Below are 20,693 nucleotides of genomic sequence, written 5' to 3'. Positions count from 1 at the left end.
GTGTGAAAAGAAAAGAAAAGAAAAGCTTTTCTTTTCACACCATGTGTTTTTCGGTATCAGGTCACTAACTAATGTATTTATTGTAGTTATAGTTACACGTGTGTCTATGGAACACGTGTGTTTTGTTTATATATTTACCGGAAACCAAATTTCAATGGTTTATATTTAAGTTTCTGTTACCTGTTATACAGGTATTTAAATTAGAGAAGCACGGCTTCTCGTAACTTTGCGAGTTAGGAATTGACCCCATTCGAAGGCTCTCTTCCTGTGCGTTTTGACATGGCACCCACCCACCCACAAAGTATTTATGAATAGTTTTATTATTGATCTTATTGTCTCATTGTAGAGAACAGAAGATGTATTGTTTCAAAGATGTTTTTATATATACTTATAGACATCAATAAACTGCACTCTTGAGAGCGCTTCTGTACCTACACACTGTGTTTATTTATAGTATAAATTATTTATGTTCGCTTGAGTGTAACGAGTTAGAACATAAACTGTGTAACTAATTGTATAATATTTGCGACTTATATATTGACTGTAATACAAATGATTTAATATAACAATAATGCGTAGGGTGAACCTATCGGTTTCATGGTGTAGTGGTTATCACGTCTGCTTTAAATAAAAGAGAAAAAAAAAATCACGTCTGCTTTACACGCAGAAGGTCGCGAGTTCGAGCCTCGCTGAAACCTCACTTTTTTCTTTTATCTCATTAATAATCAATTAAAACACATCCAGCATTTGTACATTGTCGTAACCCACAGGTTTTCTCTCCGTTAAAATGCATTCAACCTGTGGGATGAATGCAGTTTAACGGAGAGAAAACCCATGGGTTGTGACGATGGCATTTGTACACCTCATACAGATTCTTTTGTATAACAGGCGATCTGATTAAGCACCCGTTAGTGGATATTCCATCTACATGATTCAAATGTGCATTGAAGCATGAAATGGTCATTAGTATAACAAGTGATAACTATTTATATGATATTTCATTAATTAAGTACGATATATATTAGAAGTAGAAATAACCATTCACTTGAAAATATTCATTGTCCATAAAGTTTGTCTTGTGCTCAACGCCCATTAGCATCCAAGGGGATATATGAGAACTTCATGATCTGCTTATTCATTTACTGTAGGAAATATAATGCCACTCAACGTAAACAGTGCATTGTGACGTCACAAGGTGAAGATAGTAGACAGTGATTAATCTCATCATTCTTAAAATCAATACAAAATTATTGGGCAAACACGGACCCCTGGACCTACCAGAGGTGGGATCAGCTGCTAAGGAGGAGTAAACACCCCTTGTCGTCCGGTCACACTCGTCGTTAGCCCTCTATCTTGATCAGTATCTGCAAGAAAGTAGCCATCTCCGACTTTTGTGGGGAGGGCTACAACTCCTTAGGATAGCTGTAATGGTGCAGATGCGGGAATGATTCACTCCCGCAACATTTTCGATCATTCTAAACATTTGCTGGGTTTTTTTACGTATATAGAATGATATTATATGTTTCTTAGTCAATATATAAGTATATTGCATCCAAATTTTTTAATTATAAACAAACTTTGCAGTGCTTAGATATAGACCATCTTATACGTATGTTCTTGTTCTTCATCTTCTTTCAACTATAGTCCAGCTGGACATGTCATTTCTGGTGATGTTCATATAGTTGAAAATGAGGACCTTAAGTCTCTTATTCTAGACGGTCCTAAATACAGAGAACCTCGGTCTTTCAATTGGCGACAGAACTTCATCTCTATTATGAATTCTGTTGAAGATTATGCCAGACGATGGGCTAAATATGAAAAAGAAGAACTTGATACATCAGAATGGATCAAAAATATAAGAGGAATATTAAAATCCCGCATTAGACATATTAAAACTAAAGTACGTACCATCTACCCTTCTGTGTTTAGTAAACCAAAAGTGATAAAAGCATGAGGAATATGTTTTGGTTCCAGCTGACAAAGCTTGTAACAACATTGTCTTTGTTTGTAAGGCACATTATTACAACTGTATTTTAAACGAATTTGGCATTAACTTCACTTTTGGTAATCCCAACTCCCAACTGCCCTTTCAAAAGATGAAATTCTTCAAAATCATGCTTCAGTTTTAGGCATATTTGGTATTCCAGTCGGTGGTCCAAATGAATATGAGATACTGTACCTATAGAGCATTCCTAAACTACATAAAACCCTTACAAAATAAGATACATCGCCGGATCCCGTAAGTGCTCTAACAAGTCCCTATCTTTGCTCCTCATCAAAATATTAACAGCTATGAAGGAGAAACTTCAAACTTACTGTGAGACTACATATGCCAGAAGTGTTGTAAACCAAAGTGGATTCTAAAAAATTCTGAAGAACTTTTAGTAAACTTTAAATCGCAAATGTTTTCTCAGAACAACGACATAAAAACCTATGACTTTTCAACACTTTAAACGACCATCCCTCACGATGAATTAAAGATTAGACTTTTTGAAATCATAGACAGTTGCTTCTTCAACGAAAATGGAAAACGGAAATATCCATATCTAGTGATTAGCCATCCAAAAAATTGCTTTGTTAAACATTGCTCTGATTCGATGCATAAGTATTCTGAAGTTGAAATAAAAAATATGCTAGAGTTCCTCATTGACAATATATTCGTGGTCTTTGGTGATCAGGTCTTCCAACAGTCTGTTTGAATTCCCATGAGCATGAATTGTGTTCCTTTGTTAGCTGACCTGTTTTATATATTTTGATGAAGCAAAATTTATTTAGAAATTTCTATGTTAGAAGAAACAATCTCTTGTTGTGGCCTTCAATTTGACATTTAGATATATCGACGACGTTTTATCTATCAACAATAACAACTTCGCATATTTATGTAGCAATATTCCATTATCACCTACATATGGTGTTTATATCTCTCAACTGATTCGATACGCAAGAGCTTGTTCTGTGTATGATCAGTTTTTAAATCGAGGCAAGCTACTGACAAACAAGCTGATGGTAATGGGGTTTCAACAGTCTCGTTTAAAGTCAGCATTTCGCAAATCCTATGGTCGTTATAACGATCTAGTTTCCCAATACAACCTATCATTGGGTCGAATGCTGTCTGACGTGTTTCTTACCTGTTGTTAGACCGTTCTTGGTACATCGATTTTGACTACAGATAACTCCGTTTACCTAATCAAGATACAGAGCTCACGGTGGGTCTATCTGGTCGACAGGGGATGCTTACTCCTTATTGGCACCTGATTCCACATCTGGTGTGTCCAGTGGTCCGTGTTTGCCCAACTCTCTATTTTGTAAATGCTTATGGGGTTTATGAGATTGATCACTGTTCGTCATCTTCACCTTTCAAAACTTACGATTGTTAAAATCTATTCCGTTGTTTTTCACAAATTTTTATATATTCCAATTTGTCGATTCATATTGTATACTATATTTGATGCACTATCTGTTATCAAGTCATTTGCATATGCCTATATAAGGGAGTGTTTCGCCCTGGACCCACTGTGGGCCTCAACGCGCCCCCATTCCCCCTGCCTCATAAACTTCCGCCCCTAACCGCAATTTCTGGATCCGTCCCTGTTGAGTAATGTAACTTTCGTACATTTATCTGTTTTAGGTATGCATTGCAGTTGGTTTCTTCACATGTGGTCGGAAATAAAATAATGACGTCAATTAATTTTGAAATCGAGTTCATCGACTGTATATATAGGAATAAGAACCTGTTAGAGTAAGTTCGGTGTACTAAATCATGTGTAAAACAATAAACTGTAGATATAGGAATAAGGACCTATTAGAGTAAATCGGTGTACTAGATCATGTGTAAAACACTGAAGGGTAGGTAGATCCCAGAATTACAGGAAAAAATAGAACGTGGTATGTTAATCTGAGACAAATGCGTGGACAACACTCGGCTGGTGGAGGAAAGAATACATTTATGAAGACCAGGTGTATTTTGAAACTATTTTCATGTTTATCTCTACAACCGTGGCTTTTTTTTTTTTTTTTTGTATATTCAATTGAGTTTTTATTTCAAATCATTCATGGAATGCCGCAGTATTCATATCAATCTAATATAAAGATTAAAGCGTATTAAAATTTGTACCTTTAAATTCCAATAGTGACACCATGGGTTGAGGGGAGCATCGGTAATCAACTTGAATTGACACTACAGTTTGAGATATAAATTGAGACATAATACAAGAGGGTCATGGGACATATTGCTCAGCTGTAGAATTGCATTTCCTCATGGATTAAGTGTGATTCCTTAATGACCTACTCCGATCCAGGGAGCATCAGTAACAAACTGAAATCTACACTACATGATACTGTTTGCATATTGATTTGATAGCATTTTTTCTCTTCCGATTTTGAGAAAACGATTTTGAAACCATTTTTCCAAAGTTGAACTGCAATTCTTTGGCCGTCCCATTCTGAACCCTGAAATCATACTGTAAACAAATGAATTTTCCGTACAATTAAATTGATATTTATAAAAATAATATCTCTCCTGGTTCAGTGGTCGAAAACATTTTTTAAACATGTATCATCTTTTAATTTTTTCCCTTTGGAAGGGCGAGACATTCGTTCTAGTTCCTCTGGTTGTCGTTGACATTAACGGCCGCATCATGCATTGCAAATACATGTATATACTGGTAGTAAGAAATCCATCGGTTGTCAGTGATTTTGTTTCTTGCGAAACATTTCTTCGATACTTTAATAAATCCAGTGATTTTATTGTGTGAATGAATGTTATTAGGTATAAAGAAATGGTTTTACGATGCTGCTGTTTGTCAATGAAAATTTTTAGAAGACCAATATTTATTTATAAATGATACGTTATTACTAATGAGTAATCAAAAGATTTAGATAGTGATTAGAAATTTGATAATAGTATGTAAATGATTTTACACAGAAAATTCGAAATATGTTTATGATATTTAGAACGAGCACTCTTCAATGCCCATTTAAAGTGTGTAGATGGAAATTTCAGGTGAGTGATGTGGCCTCTTGTCTTCAAATTCCTTTTCTCTTGGAAGGGTTGTGTCATCTGTTGAAGTAGATAGCAAACTCCTCTTGTTGTCGCTGATATCAACGGCCGCATCACGCGTCGCAAATACTTGTATATACTGGTAGTAAGAAAGGAATTCCTTGTCATTAATTATGTATCTTACGACACATTTCTGCCGGACTTGAATTAATCCAATGTGTTCTGGTTAATTTGTGTGTGTAAAATAATGCCATTAGATGTAACAAAATGTTTTCACGATGATGTTCTTGTTAATGAACATTTCAGGGAGACCAGCCAGCGTCTATAGAATTGGCACTTTAATGCTGGTCATCAAAAGATTTTAGTGTTGAGAAAATTGAAATTGCAACGTTCATATACATGTATGTAATATGTTTATGGAAATATATATCTACTAACAGTAGATATTTGGGGGCCAAGGGGTAATTAAAGACCTGAAAGTTCGATCCCGAATTTTACAGATTTTATAGGACCTGAAATATGTCTCCTAAGTACTATTTTTGTCATTTTTAATGAGGTGAAATTGCATGAAATAAAATGACGCAAATTTTAATGATTTTTGGAAAAAATGTAAGCTCTCCCAATAAAAGTAAATTCTATTAATCAAAAGATTTTGTTATCTATTTCTCCGAGAGTATCCAATAAATTATTGCCTCTTTTACTGTTTACATTTTTCTAAACAGGAGACCACGATTTACCTTAATTTTAAAAATTTATGGGGAGTGCGCCGGCTGCTCAAGTATGAACTTTCACTTTCCATCTACTCCTTTCGCCTGCCCGTATTCATGAACTTAAAAAGTTTACTCTTCAAAAGGTATTGTATGTACCGTCGTTATCAATGCATTACCATGTTAGTTTCGAAACAAACCTCTTGATTATCAAGTCATTCAAGGCTCATGATCAGATCTTTGATATTTTTCATGGAGACATCCAATTCCTCAGTTGAGCGATGTATCTGATGGACCTCTTGTACAAGTATCGATTTCCAAATAAATAATAATAAAAGTAATTCTAAATACTAATGCTAAAGTACATCGGTTTCATAGTGTAGTGGTTATCACGTCTGCTTCACACGCAGAAGGTCGCGAGTTCGAGCCTCGCTGAAACCTTAAATTTTTCACTCGATTTCTTCCATCTCTATCCGAGATAAAATGTTATAAAGTTAAGAAATTTTTGCATGCTGCTTACAGACTCTTGATAGAATACATTTTTGAATATTTTGTGGTTTAATCCTAGAGGAGATCTCTATAAGCACATAACAGCATATGAGGAATGTAACAACAAATGATAAAATAAGTGGGCTAGCGTCTATCCAAAATTCCTAACATACCAGGGATAAACTCAACTGCCAACGACTACCAAAACATTAACATCTCTGATATCAATTACAGCTACTACAGACATTAACATCGGTCATATCAATTACAAACATCACCGATACAAGTAATATTTAGAGTATCCTTGAACGAGTGTATCTTCTGATACCAGTCGAGGGGGCGGAGCCCCCCGAGACTGGTATCGGAAGATGCACGAGTTCAAGGTTACTCTAAATGTTTTGTATCATTGCGTTCAGAAATTATTGCATCATCCTTAATTATATAACTGTACTCTAACAAGGAACTGTGTGAACAAAATTTAGACCAATCAAAACTCATTATCGAAATCGCATGTTTATCCGATACGGTCGAATAAAACGCTTGTCACTTTTTAAGCAATAACCACCATGGACGATGGCTGGGAATTTTTGCTCTCACAGTTTGCAGAATCCGTATATAGAAAATCAGATACATGTTAAAGATTTGTTGCAAAGTATGACACTCGATCTACTGGGACTAAAAAATGAACCTCATGGATTTCGATATAGGAGATATTTTGGACATGATGGAGACTGATTTAAGTGCGCCAAATTTCTCCAGTCCTGAGGTCGAGATGAAAAATGAACGATTTGAACCGGTGTCCGATGATGAAATTCAGCGTTTGATAGACTCACAAAAAATCTTAACACTCGTAAAAATACTAAATGGGCAATTGATACGTTCAACAAGTGGCGTGCCGCACGGGGCAATGTCCCATTTTTGACCGAGATGAATTACTAGATGCAACGATTTGTGTTGAAGTAAGAAAACAAGAAGACAGCTCGGAATATCCAATACGTTTATTTGAGTTTGTTTTATTGATAATTAAATGGACTAGTTTGTTTATATTGTTTCTCCTCCAATGTAAGGTCAAATGTCATTGAGATTGTCGATTCACCCTGACATGCTCTATCTTGATAGAGTATGGTTGTTAGAGCACAACAAGTCATGGTGTATCAAAAATAAAAACACAGTGATCATCAAAGGAAAAACACCACAGCAATGATACAACGACCTATATCGACAATGATACAAATCATTTATTATCATTAATGCACACCCATAACACGCTGCAATAATGTAGCCCTATCCAATTTATTTCTTCGTTTGACGTTTTCCGGATAGGGCTACAATTCCATAGGATCTCCGTAAAGGTCCAAAATAATTTTATGAATAACCGATAATGAGCTCCGTATATTAGTCACAAATGTTGTTTACACCAAAAGGAGTACCAACTTTGTGCTTGGGCATGTCTAACAAAGGTGTTTTTCATAAACATCACGTTCTTCGGCTGCTCCGCCATGCTTGTTATCGAGATCTCGTAGGTGGATCTACTGGAAAACCTAAACATTGACAATCTGCGCGAAAATGTAGTTACTTGAGTCACTCCGACAATGAAAGGAAAATCATATGGCTGCAGAAAGAATTTACACTCTGTTGTTCGTTTTTTAGCTTGATATTAAATCTAAACCTTTTTAATACCGACGAAATAGCTTTCTCCTCCGTACTTGTCCATTGATGTAAATACTACCTTATAATAAATTGACATATGCAAATAACTTGACAATCGGAGGTTGAAACTTCTGTACATCAAACATGGCGCACAAATACAAATCGAGAAATTGGAATATGTTGAAATTGTTGAAAACAGTAGAATAGAGCCTCACAAATCATAAGTTGCAGGTTGTAAATTTATATATTGACCAAGAAACATAGAATATCATTTTATTTACGTAAAGAAAGTCAACAAATGTTTAGAATGATCGAAAATGTTGCGAGAATGAATCGAGATCACTCCCGCATTTGCACCATTACGGAGATTCTAAAGAGTTGTAGCCCTCTCCCCCCCCCCCAAAAAAAAAATTGGAGAGGGCTACATTATTGCAGCAAACCCTTAACCTATCACATCTTAAACAGAGAAGATGAAATCATGTCTGCTTAACACGCAGAAGGTCGAGAGTTCGAGTCTCGCTGGAACCTTCTATTTTTTTTCCCCACATCTCTCCCAACAAAAATAAAATGAAACATACAATGTCATTGTACCCCGTATGCAGATTATTTTGTGTATGAAGTGATCTGAATAGTTACCTGTTGGTATGAATATATTTAATATGAATATAGATAAATCCCCGTTCTAATTTTCATAGATATGTTTTTCAATTTTCTGGGTAAAAATATTCATATACTATTCACATTGCAATATCAATTTATATCTTGTTTGGCACGCTGTTTTTGGCTATATTTAGATCTAAAACTTCATAGTTATTTCGGATTTCAAACATTTCGGTTGAGCATCACTGAAGAGACATTAATTGTCGAAATGCGCATCTGGTGCATCAAAATTGGTACCGTATAAGTTTTACATTATGACCCCTGGGTCTAGGCCTCTGCTGGTGGACTGTTAGTCCCCGAGGGTCTCTACAGCCCAGTAACTAAGTACTTCGTTACTAGCTTGAAAATACGGATGTATATTTAATTGCTGTTATAAAATTTAGAAATTCATTTCAAAATTAAGGATTATCTCCCTCATGCATAGCTCTTATCCTTGAACGAATTTGGCTCCACTTGTTTGGCACGCTGTTTTTGGCTATATTTAGATCTAAAACTTCATAGTTATTTCGGATTTCAAGCATTTCGGTTGAGCATCACTGAAGAGACATTATTTGTCGAAATGCGCATCTGGTGCATCAAAATTGGTACCGTATAAGTGTAAATTCAATTTTTTTTTGCAGGTAACCTCCTCTAAACAGGATAAGAACAGGTTGTTGTGCTTTAAACTTATTGTTAAATTAGATTAGATAGTAAAGATATAAATAAAACGGTATTCTAAACATCTAAACATGAAATGAACAAAAAATCCATATATGCCTACACAAAACTATGGAACATGGAAATAGTTTAAAATTACTCCCTCTCTATCTTCACGCATTTTTCCCAAACCAGCTGAATGCTGTCCACGTGTTTGTCCTAACATTCCACGTGCTATTTTCACAGCAATAACTACCTTTCAGTGTTTTACACATGCTGTAGCATAAAGCATTTACTATGATAGGTCCTTATTCCTATATCTAAAGTCGATGAACTCGATTTCAAAATTAATTGACGACATTTTTTCGACCACTGTGAAGAAAGCAAGTGCAATGCATACCTAAGACAGATACGGCCATTCCAAAATGTTCGAGGGTTAGATTACGCAAGAATGAACTTTAAACTTCGACCTATTTCTATCGTTTGCCCAGGTGACATTCAAAAGTTTACTTTGCATAAGGTATTCTATGTATCGCTGTTATAAATAAATTAACCACGTCACTTGGGAAACAAAACCTCCTGATTATCAATACGGAGGGATCGTCAATATTTTTCAAGGAAAATGCAATTTCTCGGGTAAGCAATGCGGCTCATGGACCTCTTGTAGAAGTGTCGATTTTGATATTGATGATAATACAAATGATAAGAAAATTATTATGTTATATGAAAGGTTTCATAGTGTAGTGGTTATCACGTCTGCTTCACACGCAGAAGGTCGCGAGTTCAAGCCTCGCTGAAACCTGAAGTTTTTTCACTCGTTTTCTTCCACCTCTATCCGACCAAAAATGTTATAAAGTTAAGAATTCTTTCTCTACTACTTGCAGACTCTTGAAAGAATACAATTTTGAATATTTTGCAGTTTAATCCTAGAGGAGATCTCTATAAACACATTTAAACGTATATGAGGAATGTAAAAACAAGTGATAAACATCCACCCTCTTCTCTTTAGAGAAGTTGACAAGCATAGCCTACATCCACTGCACTTTGCAGGCCTTCATGTTTGATTCTGGGAAACGTGTAAATGCCGGAACCGGTAACGATTCCCAAATTTTCCTACTTCGGATATTCGAGTTTTTTCTACCACTAATAGAAGTAAATCCTGGCCTGGGAAGATATGAAAATGAATTAAAAGCGAGTAAGTATTGATTTCCTTGTGACAGATATATGTATTAATGTTAAAGATGTGGAAATAATTTGTCTGTTTAGTAAAGCCAGGCATATTTGAGTTGAAATGTCAATCAAAGTGTAAACCGTCACCGGTTCCGGCATTAACACGTTTTCCAGAATCAAAATATGAAGGTTTGGGAATAGAAGTTAATGAAGGCTATACCTGTCTACTTCTCTAAAGAGATTAGCATCTACCCACAATATTGATATACCAATGATAAACTCAACGGCTAACAATACATCACCATGTATGATATCAAATAAAACCATCCACAGATATATCAATTACAATCACTACAAATACATCAATATGAGTTAACCATTACAATACAACAACTGAAATACAAGAATAGATATGGGTTACCCCATATCCAAGATATTCGACTTTTAATTTACTTGAATTTTCACTATGCTCAGCTGATCTTTAAGAAAAGACTGCACTTGTTATGAAACTGGTGTATAGTTCTTCATGTCCGTAGCAAATACCGTCACCAGTCTTTTGTCACTAGCAAACAGTGCACACACCGGTGCTTGCAAGACATATGAAAAATGGATAGATGGCACAAATACGGTACAAAGATATTTATACTTTTTTGTCGAATGATAAAGAGGGAAATCAAGGAAGTTGGGGGTTAGCAAATTTATTAAAATACAGCAGAAAAGTATAGCTTTAAAAATACTACATGAGAATGCGTATACCTATTAATACAACTTATTGGGGCACATACTTTGTGCAGGCTTAATTTTTGCTAAATATTATCATTTATATCACAAAATTTCCCTATCAAACCAGTCTTATTTCATCATTCTTCCCAAATTTTTCCTTTTATATCTGTATGGAAATTCAAAGCAAAGACTTGAAAAAATTGAAATCTCTCGGAATGAATACAATTGTACTCTAATTTTTACCATGTAACAAATTAATGTGAACTTTAGAATGGCAAAAACAAGAAGGATTGGTGTAATCTACACTTTCTCCAAATTTTGTGTATGGTATAACCTTAACAGCAAAGAAACCCTTAAAAAATAAATAGACATGTATATGTCACACTGAATATATTGCAAATATCTTCAGACTGGTGACCTTCACCTTTTAATTGTGGTCCGAATCCAGGTGTTGAGTGTTGTATACGCATTCCGTCATTAAACAACGGGAAAACCCCACATAAATTAATGATTAACATTCTCTCTCAGAAGAAATTGTATGATAATTAACGAACAATATTCATCAAAGTAATATAATTGTTGCAATAGTATAATCAATCGTGAAAAAAATTTCAATCGAAGAATGACCAAAATTTCGTGAAAAGACTGAGGAGGCAGCTATCGTAGGAATATGAACACTTCTTATATACATTTCTGGGGGAAAAGTGATTTTTCTTAAAAACATTTGACTTTAATTTTGTTTTCTCCTACGTATTACATACACATCGATATTCTATACATTTGTTGTAATCCTGTATCTGCTGATCATGAATGGAACTATATTTTTTCAGAGCAATTGTGTGAAGAGTACCTGAATCCAGTAATATATCTTGAATAGATAGTATGCACTGATCGAATATATTAATTATCAATAATGCATTCAACAACAAATAGGTTCCATGGTGTAGTGGTTATCACGTCTGCTTAACACGCAGAAGGTCGCGAGTTCGATCCTCGCTGGAACCTAGATAATTTTTACCCATATCTCTTCCAAGAAATATAAAATGCAAAGTTCACTCAAACGAACATAAAACATTTATAAATTGTACCATAGCTTGGCGTGCTTTCTTTTGTTAAAAGTGTGGGTTATCTGTACATAAACACAAACACGTTAGATAGGATATGAAGCGCTCTTATGTGCAGTTTTTTTCAAATAATTCAGTACACAATTACAAAGTTTATGCACTCTCTAGATGCACTTCTCTCCGAATTCTACAAATAAAGAATAACAAAATATAAAATTCACAGTACACAGCATTGGGCGGGTGGGTGGTACTAAACGGACTGCGCGAGAAAGAGCCTTCGAATGGCTTTACCTGTATGAAATACCTTACACGGGCCCTAACAGCCCATGCCATGAATATTAATGTCACCTGACTAGGTGACGATGCTAACAACCAATAGATGTTAGGAAATGATAAACACGTACACGTGTTCAGGTATCTTCAATAAATACATGACTGTGTGCCACGTACATACAGATTATGTTTCTATGTTAAGGGCGAGATCAAAAGTTCGATGTCAGATAAAAATTTAAATTCAAATAGTTAGGGGGAGGGAGTGTAAAAACTCCCATAATTTTTTGTCTTTCGACATCGATTGCACTTTAAATAGTGGGGGGGGGGGAGAAGCGACTGTTAAAAACCACGTAATAATATTACATTTTAATAAACATTTCATAGTTTATAGTATTAAGGTACACTTTCATTTGTGAATAAACAATAGAAAAGGTATACAGAATGTTATTTATACTTGTATGCTTTTACTTGTTAATCGATTAGTTTCAACATTCATCATATTTAGTTTTGAAGGGGTGGGGGGGGGGGTCTTGGTGAAAACTATGTGAATTCAGTTTTTTGTCAGACATTGAACTTTTGATCTCGCCCCTTAGTACATATATATTCATATGGGCCACAGGGGCTAAGCCCGTTTTGAGCCGGAACTCTGTGATACCATAAATATAGAAAGGGGTCTAACTCTGGCACAGATAAAACACTAACCACTCGCTTCAAATGCCTAAAAAATCTTTAACTAGGTAAGCTATGCGTAATTTGTCGTTTTCCTTGCATAGATTAATGTTTTAACTACTTGCATGCCAAATTTCAAGTCACTGGTTCTTAAAATAACAAAGATATACGTCATCGTTCTCTCGATTTCACTTGTATATTTTTACTAGGACATCACGGAGTCGTTTCTCGCCTATGACAGCAGCGAAATTCAGACTAGTATGGAAGATTTCGGACCTGTCAATTAAAATTTCAAATCAATTATACGCTACTTACTTTCTCATATTTTAATAATGTTCTTCGTGTAGACGTTACACGACTTATTTTTCCTCAGCAGCGTCAACTGTTGACAAGAGCTGCCATTTTAATGAATACACTAAATACCCGAAATGTCTAAAACTTTAAAGAAGGGGAAAATGGGTAATAATAATCTAAATGAAATAGAATAAACAAAAACAAAAAATTAAAAAAGCCAAGAAATAATGTTCAATTTCCTTCTCTAAGTGCAATATCACAAGAATAATCTTTTGATAAGTTTTAAGGTATTTGAGATTTTAAGTCGATCGGGTATTTAGTGCGTTCATTAAAACGGCAGCTCTTGTCAACAGTTGATGCTGCTGAGGAAAAATAAGTCGTGTAACGTCTACACGAAGAACATTATTAAAATATGAGGAAGTAAGTAGCGTATAATTGATTTGAAATTTTAATTGACAGGTCCGAAATCTTCCATACTAGTCTGAATTTCGCTGCTGTCATAGGCGAGAAACGACTCCGTGACCTGGACCGGTAAATGTCCTAGTAAAAATATACAAGTGAAATCGAGAGAACGATGACGTATATCTTTGTTATTTTAAGAACCAGTGACTTGAAATTTGGCATGCAAGTAGTTAAAACATTAATCTATGCAAGGAAAACGACAAATTACGCATAGCTTACCTAGTTTAAGATTTTTTAGGCATTTGAAGCGAGTGGTTAGTTTTTAATCTGTGTCAGAGTTAGACCCCTTTCTATATTTATGGTATCACAGAGTTCGGGCCCAAAACGGCTTAACCCCTGTGATATGGGCATAGCAAAATGCTATATCAAAATTCATAAATATGGTTTTCAATTTTCTGGGTAAAAGTATGTAGATACTATTTACATAGCAATATCGATTTATATCTCTAACTGTAGTGTAAATTACCGGGTGTTTTTTTTTTTACAAACACCATCCTCTCACTCAAGATAGGAAAAGGTAAGTATTGAGATTTAAGGGTAATATGCGCTGTAACTCTTACATCATATTAATTCTAGTAAAGATATGAATACAGCGGTATTCCATGAATAAAATGAAACAAAAAATCTATTGAACACGCATACACAGAACTATGGTTGTAACGATTTACAGGAAAATAGTTTTAAAACACTCCCTTTCTATCTACATGAGCACTTTTCCAAACCAGCTGAGTGTTGTCCACGTGATTGTCTTAAACATATCACGTGCTATTTTCACAGCAATTCTTACATCGGTGTATATATAACAACCCACTAGTGTGTTATACGTGATCTTACTCTGATAGCTCCTTATTCTTATATGTAGAGGATATGAACTCGAACATTGTTTTCTTTCCGACCACGTGTGAAGAAAGCAAGTGAATGCATACCTAAGATAGATAAAGCTATCCGAAAATGTTCGAGAGTTACATTACGCAAGAATGAACTTTAAACTTCGACCTATTCCTATCGTCTGCTCGGGTGAAATTTAAAAGTTTTCTTTGCATAAAGTATTCCATGCATCGTTGTTACTTTGGAAAACAAAAATTCTTGATTATTAATACGCAAGTATCGTCAATATTTTTTAAGGAAAATTGCAATTCCTCAGGTGAGCAATGTCGCTCATGGACCTCTTCTAGAAGTGTCGAATTCGATATTAATAATTAATTAAATATAGGTTTCATAGTGTAGTGGTTATCACGTCTGCTTCACACGCAGAAGGTCGCGAGTTCGAGCCTCGCTGAAACCTTGGCTTATTTTTTCTCTTTTAAGAATTCTTTCTCTGCTGCTTACAGACTCTTGATGGAATTTTATTTTTTTTTTTTTTTTTTAATCCTGAGATCTCTATAGGCACATTTAAACGTATAGGAGGAATTTAGGAACTACAAATGATAAAATAAGCGGGCTAACGTCTACCCACAACGTTAACATACCAGTGATAAACTCAATGCTAACGACTACCAAAACATCAACATCTGTGATATCAATTACAAACATCACCGATACAACGACCTATATTGACAATAATACAAATCATTTATTATCATTAATGCACACCCATAACTAGCTGCAATAAATTAGCCGTATCCGATTTTTTTCGTTTGACGTTTTCGGGATAGGGCTACAATTCCATAGGATCTCCGTAATGGTGTAAAATAATTTTATGAATAACCGATAATAAGCTCTGTGTATTAGTCACAAAGGTTGTTTACAACAAAAGAAGTACCAACTTTGTGCTTGGGCATGTCTAATAAAGGTGTTTTTCATTAAACATCACGTACAGCATGCAAAATTCTTCGTCTGCTCCGCCATTCTTGACCTTAACGTATAGGTTCCATGGTGTAGTGGTTATTACGGGTGCTTAACACACAGAAGTCTCGAATTCGAGCCTAGCTAGAACCTATTATTGTTTTTTTCCACATCTCTTCCAATAAAATACACTGCCTTTGTACCCCGTGTGCAGATTATTTTTGTATATGAAATAATCTGAATAATTACCTGTTAATACATATATAATTCGTATTTCTCTTGTGTTATTTAAAAAACTATTTTGAAGGTTTATTAATTGTATATTGTTTAAGTCGATAATTTTTCATTCATATGGAAATTTATCATTGCCGATGAAGGGCTGAAAAAAAAATAGGGCTCACGACGGGTTTGACCGGTCGACAGGGGATGCTTACTCCTCCTAGGCACCTGATCCCACCTCTGGTGTGTCCAGGGGTCCGTGTTTGCCCAACTATATGTTTTGTATTACTTATGGGATTTATGAGATTGATCACTTTTCGTTATCTTCAATTTCATGTACAGATTGTTCACGAAAATTAAAAAAAATATACCAAAAAAAAAAAATTCTATACAATTTCAATGCGCAGGGCAGGAGTTCACAGTTTTATATAAGTATACGTATCATTATTCTTCAAAATCTTCTTCTAAGAATTCTAATAAGCAAGAGTATAACATGTCATATTGATGTCCAGGCATTCTCATGTGGTATTGAATCAAATATGTTCACACCATATTCCTAGTTGTGGGTGGGGCCACAAAAGAGATTTATAGTCTAACATTGGTCGTTTTCTCTGGAATTAGAATTATATATGAGGAATTAGAATTATATATGATATATGAAATGAATATGTATAGCAATTGTAGTGTGAATTCAATTTTGTTCACATCATGATATCAGTGTTTCAGAATGGTCCCCGGCTGTACGAGGGAGTGAAGTTTTACATGGGGATCCTAGTTAGAATAGGTCCTCAACACACCTTGCTTGTCGTAAGATGTAACTAACTAAAGGTGGTGGTCCTTCGGATGAAATTGCAAAAACTGAGGCCCGTGTCAGGTGTGACAAGATAAAGACACATCCCTGCTAAAAGCGATGAGCATAGTCTAGGCCTTACTTTTTCAGCCTTTCATCGGCAATGGTGACTTTCCATGAGTGAGAAATTCTCGAATTCTTGTTAAACAATATACAATTAAGGTATACGATCCATAAAAGCATTTATTTTCACAAAAAGTCAAACGCTGTAGCACTAAATCTTTTGTGAAAACAAAATGACTGACATTTAGTGATATAAAGATGGCAGAGAGAGAGAGAGAGAGAGAGAGTAGATGATGCCACATCTATTTATAGTGAATTAGATTTTTTTTGTCAGAGTTATCTCCCCTTATAGAAATGTATAATTAAAAAAAAAAAAAAGGAAACATTTCCATAATGTGTATGGTGACCTTTACTTTTCTTCACATATTTTGAAAGACCATGGTAATACGAATCTTCTCACCATGAGTTTTTTTTCTTTGAAAATTATATTCTAATTGGCTTTATATGTTAGAAATATGTTTTTCTCATAGGGATTAATGTTAATCTCTATAACAGATATTTCTTATATGTCTTGTCAATTTTGAAAATTCTTCTGGTAAATCACTGTGTATGTTAATTATCTTTCATTTGATACCAAGTTTTGTATTACATAACAATTAATCATTGGGGGGATGGAGATGCTATGGAACGGATACTTTAATAAACCACAGGAGTCGGCAATTTTATCAATAAAGTAGAAATATATGAGAAATGGGCATGAATACTACCACTGAGCTTCGCGAGCGTAGCGAGCGAAGCGACAGGAATGCAACGCGATTTCGGCAAAATCTGCTCCGGTGCTATGTTGCGTGAAAAAGACAGCAGTATCCGGTATAAATAACATCAGTCGATATGTCCCACCTGATTTCTAGAACGATAACCCTTTTAATTGCCGTCAATGGCACTAAAATCCAACATAAACACACTTTCGAAAAAATTCACTCGCCATAAGTTTCGTGTGACGTCACGCCATTTGCTGCTGAACTATCGCGGTAAAATAGAAACCGAAACTGAGAAATTCCGGATAATGATGGCTTCTGCACTACGGGATGAGGGATATGCGAAGGCAATAGCTGGTCATAGTTTGCTGCTCACGGGGCAGTGTGGAACAGGAAAAACGCATCTCTTGAGGTAAAAGGAATATATGCATTTAACAAAATAAGGGCTGAATGTTTATATATATTTATCATGTTTATAGAACTTTCTAACTGTCTCAATATTTCCCGCCATAATGCCAGTCCGATATTGATTGTGACAGATTGTAGAAATGGATTGGGTATGCAGCTAAATTGAATAAGATTCAAAATATCTTATTAAAAAAACATACAATGATGAAAAATAGACTTACATAAATGGGTTCTCACATCGTTAAGTTCATCATGAAAAAGGTGTGGATTTTTCCCCCATGAAGTTGAAGACAGCATGTGCATAATAGTATATCGACTTGTAGCTCTAGGTGGTTTTATAATATTTTCAAAACTATAATCTTTTTGTTTACATGTCCATCTGTTGATAGTCAAAGTTACTGTTGCTTAATACACAGAATTTTAAGTGTTTGTAGTGAATGGTAAGTAAAACAATTAAATTCTTAGTCACACTGCAAGTACATATCTGTTTTTAAAAAATCCACACATTTTCTTCAGAAACGAATTCCCCTCCTCTTCGATTTGTTTACTTTATTCCTGGTGGTATTCAGGACACAGGGGGTTGTTGCCGAATAAAATGACGCTTTGTTGCTGGAGTTGGACTTGTTTGAGACGGTGCATTGTCCAAGAATGATTGCAGTATTAGATGGACCATACTGCGCCAGTGTTGGGTTGGTATTAAGTCCATTCCGAAGACCACGTTGCTGTCCAAAGAGGTTTTCCACAATATCGGAATTGATGTATCCTGGGTTGATGCTATTCTTGCCATTCAACAGATTTGTACAAAGTGAAAAAAACCCATTAAGGAGGAATTTATATCACTGCGGGTCTCCTTTGTAAACAAATTCTTCGAGTTTACTAGCATGACAGACTTTTCTACTGACTGTTCCCATGTACTGAAAAATGTCGAAACTGTTTTGATGATTTCAAACCTTTGATCTTCCAAGGATGATATGGGCTGTCTTGTGCTGCTGAATATGTCGATGATTTTAGATGTGTGTTCCAAAAGTTGAATACTTGCATTAATGTTGTCTGGGTTTTGTAGAGTTAACTGATATTGTTTCATAAGGTATAGCATGTCTTTATTAAGAACTTGTATGGCCAGCTCATTCCTCATTTTGGATGCAGGTGTTAGATTTATGTGTTCTTCAGTAAGTTTTCGATGTATTGAGAATCCATTTTGGAAGTTGAACCTGAAACACTCCTCCCAGTGATCCCAGACAATGCACCTCTCCTCCAGAACCAAATACCGCCCTGTGCCTGTCCTGTTCTCTAATTTGCTCGATTCTACGTTGTTCCTAATTTTCTTAAACACGTCCATGATGTCTTGTATGTAACAAATGTTGTGTTGGGGGAAGAATACATCACGGAACATGTAATTAGAACTGGATGGAGGCCCTGTGAATAGCATATCAGCAAAACTTCTATTGGTAGATGCTCCATCCAAATTAACGTAATCCACGTGAATGTCCATGTCCCCTAATAAATCCACACACTTCCAGAAAGTGTTGTACAGTTGGTGTGCAGTGGCAGGGTTGGATCCAAAGTACACCACTGGCCATCTACAAGTATAAACATTACATTTGAAAAAGTTTATTTTCAGAATTAATGTTAGGTATTGATTGGTAGTACATGTAATGTTCTTAAAGACTTGTAACATCACCTAAGTTACTCAAGTGACCTATTACTATGGTCTTCCATCATCTGTTGTGAGTTAACAACTGAACATTTTTAACTTCTTCTTGAAAACTACCTATTCAATTCTTTTCAAAGTTGCTATGAAACATATTTAGGTCAAGTTATGCATTATAAATTTTCAGGATTCCTGCGCCCACATTTTCATAGGGAGATGGGATAACAGTAATATTGGGGCATTTGTTATGGAAATGAAGATTCAAAAACATCTGCTAAAAATCACACCTGCTGAACAACATGGTTAAGGTGACTTCGATGAGCAATGTGGCCCATAGGCCTCTTGTGAAAATTTGGACTTCCAAACATTTGATAACTCTTTTAAGTGATTAGTGATTAATATCCTGGAGAAAATATTATTTTTTAAAAGTAGTACTGTACATTGTCATTTTGTAAAAAGATTTGAATAACAAAATTACCCTTTAAGGGCTTTTACACATACCTGAAACCAGTTAGACCATGGAATACAAATTGCAAGACATGGGTGGCCAGGTTTATTCTCTTCTTTCCTTTGCAGATGATCTCAATGTTGTCGTTGGTCTCGTCCATTTCCACAAATCCAACTAAATTCCAGGTGTCTCCAGATTTGGTGATGATTAAATCATCCTGGATAGTCATCTCGTCTATTACTATTCCTCCATGTCTACCAAACTCTGAAACATTTTGTTTCTGCATTTCTTTAGCCATCCATGTTAGATTTGCCTGGTTGAATCCAGGTTTTTGTTTCACAGAGTTCTTGTAATATTGTAGAAGACGTTTAGATGGCAGCTGTAAGAAGTTAGACTTCTTCAAATCCTCATAGGCTTGAGGAGACCTAATGTATAATGTAAGACAGAGGCTTATCAATTTAGGGTCCCATCTACGTTGGTGGATATCCAAGGACTTGCTGCAGTTCTTTAACTGTGATTTGAGTAGAATCACGAATTCATCGGGTATATCACTCTTGAGGACATACTGGATGACATCTTCCATATCTTTGTGGTCGCTTTCATTCAGGACAATATTGTTAGACTCTGTAGTCATGTTGTCTGTTTCTGATGGGATCTTATTAGTGGCTTCACCCAATTCTGCTGGCTCTAAAGAAGAACAAGAGGGATTGTTATTCTCCTTGTTTTCCTGAGCGGCATTTGTAACTTTTATCTGTTTGCATTGTTCGTTAGACTC

General features: G+C 35.4%; 5 non-coding genes across 5 annotated transcripts; all 5 read left to right on the top strand.

Annotated features, from left to right (window-relative positions):
• The first annotated feature begins 591 nt into the window (after positions 1–591).
• On the top strand, positions 592–698 carry Trnav-uac (transfer RNA valine (anticodon UAC)). Its single transcript has 2 exons — positions 592–628; positions 663–698. It is a non-coding gene; the product is annotated as a tRNA-Leu (tRNA).
• Positions 699–6,074: 5,376 nt separating this feature from the next.
• On the top strand, positions 6,075–6,147 carry Trnav-cac (transfer RNA valine (anticodon CAC)). The gene has a single exon. It is a non-coding gene; the product is annotated as a tRNA-Val (tRNA).
• Positions 6,148–9,870: 3,723 nt separating this feature from the next.
• Trnav-cac (transfer RNA valine (anticodon CAC)) lies at positions 9,871–9,943 on the top strand. Its single transcript has one exon. It is a non-coding gene; the product is annotated as a tRNA-Val (tRNA).
• Positions 9,944–11,966: 2,023 nt separating this feature from the next.
• Positions 11,967–12,039, top strand: Trnav-aac (transfer RNA valine (anticodon AAC)). The gene has a single exon. It is a non-coding gene; the product is annotated as a tRNA-Val (tRNA).
• Positions 12,040–15,008: 2,969 nt separating this feature from the next.
• On the top strand, positions 15,009–15,081 carry Trnav-cac (transfer RNA valine (anticodon CAC)). The gene has a single exon. It is a non-coding gene; the product is annotated as a tRNA-Val (tRNA).
• The last annotated feature ends 5,612 nt before the right edge of the window (positions 15,082–20,693 follow it).

This window comes from Ostrea edulis, chromosome 2 (assembly GCF_947568905.1).
Source record: "Ostrea edulis chromosome 2, xbOstEdul1.1, whole genome shotgun sequence".
In the NCBI taxonomy this organism is placed as follows: Eukaryota; Metazoa; Mollusca; class Bivalvia; order Ostreida; family Ostreidae; genus Ostrea; species Ostrea edulis.
This window is presented reverse-complemented; position numbering and strand designations above follow the sequence as displayed.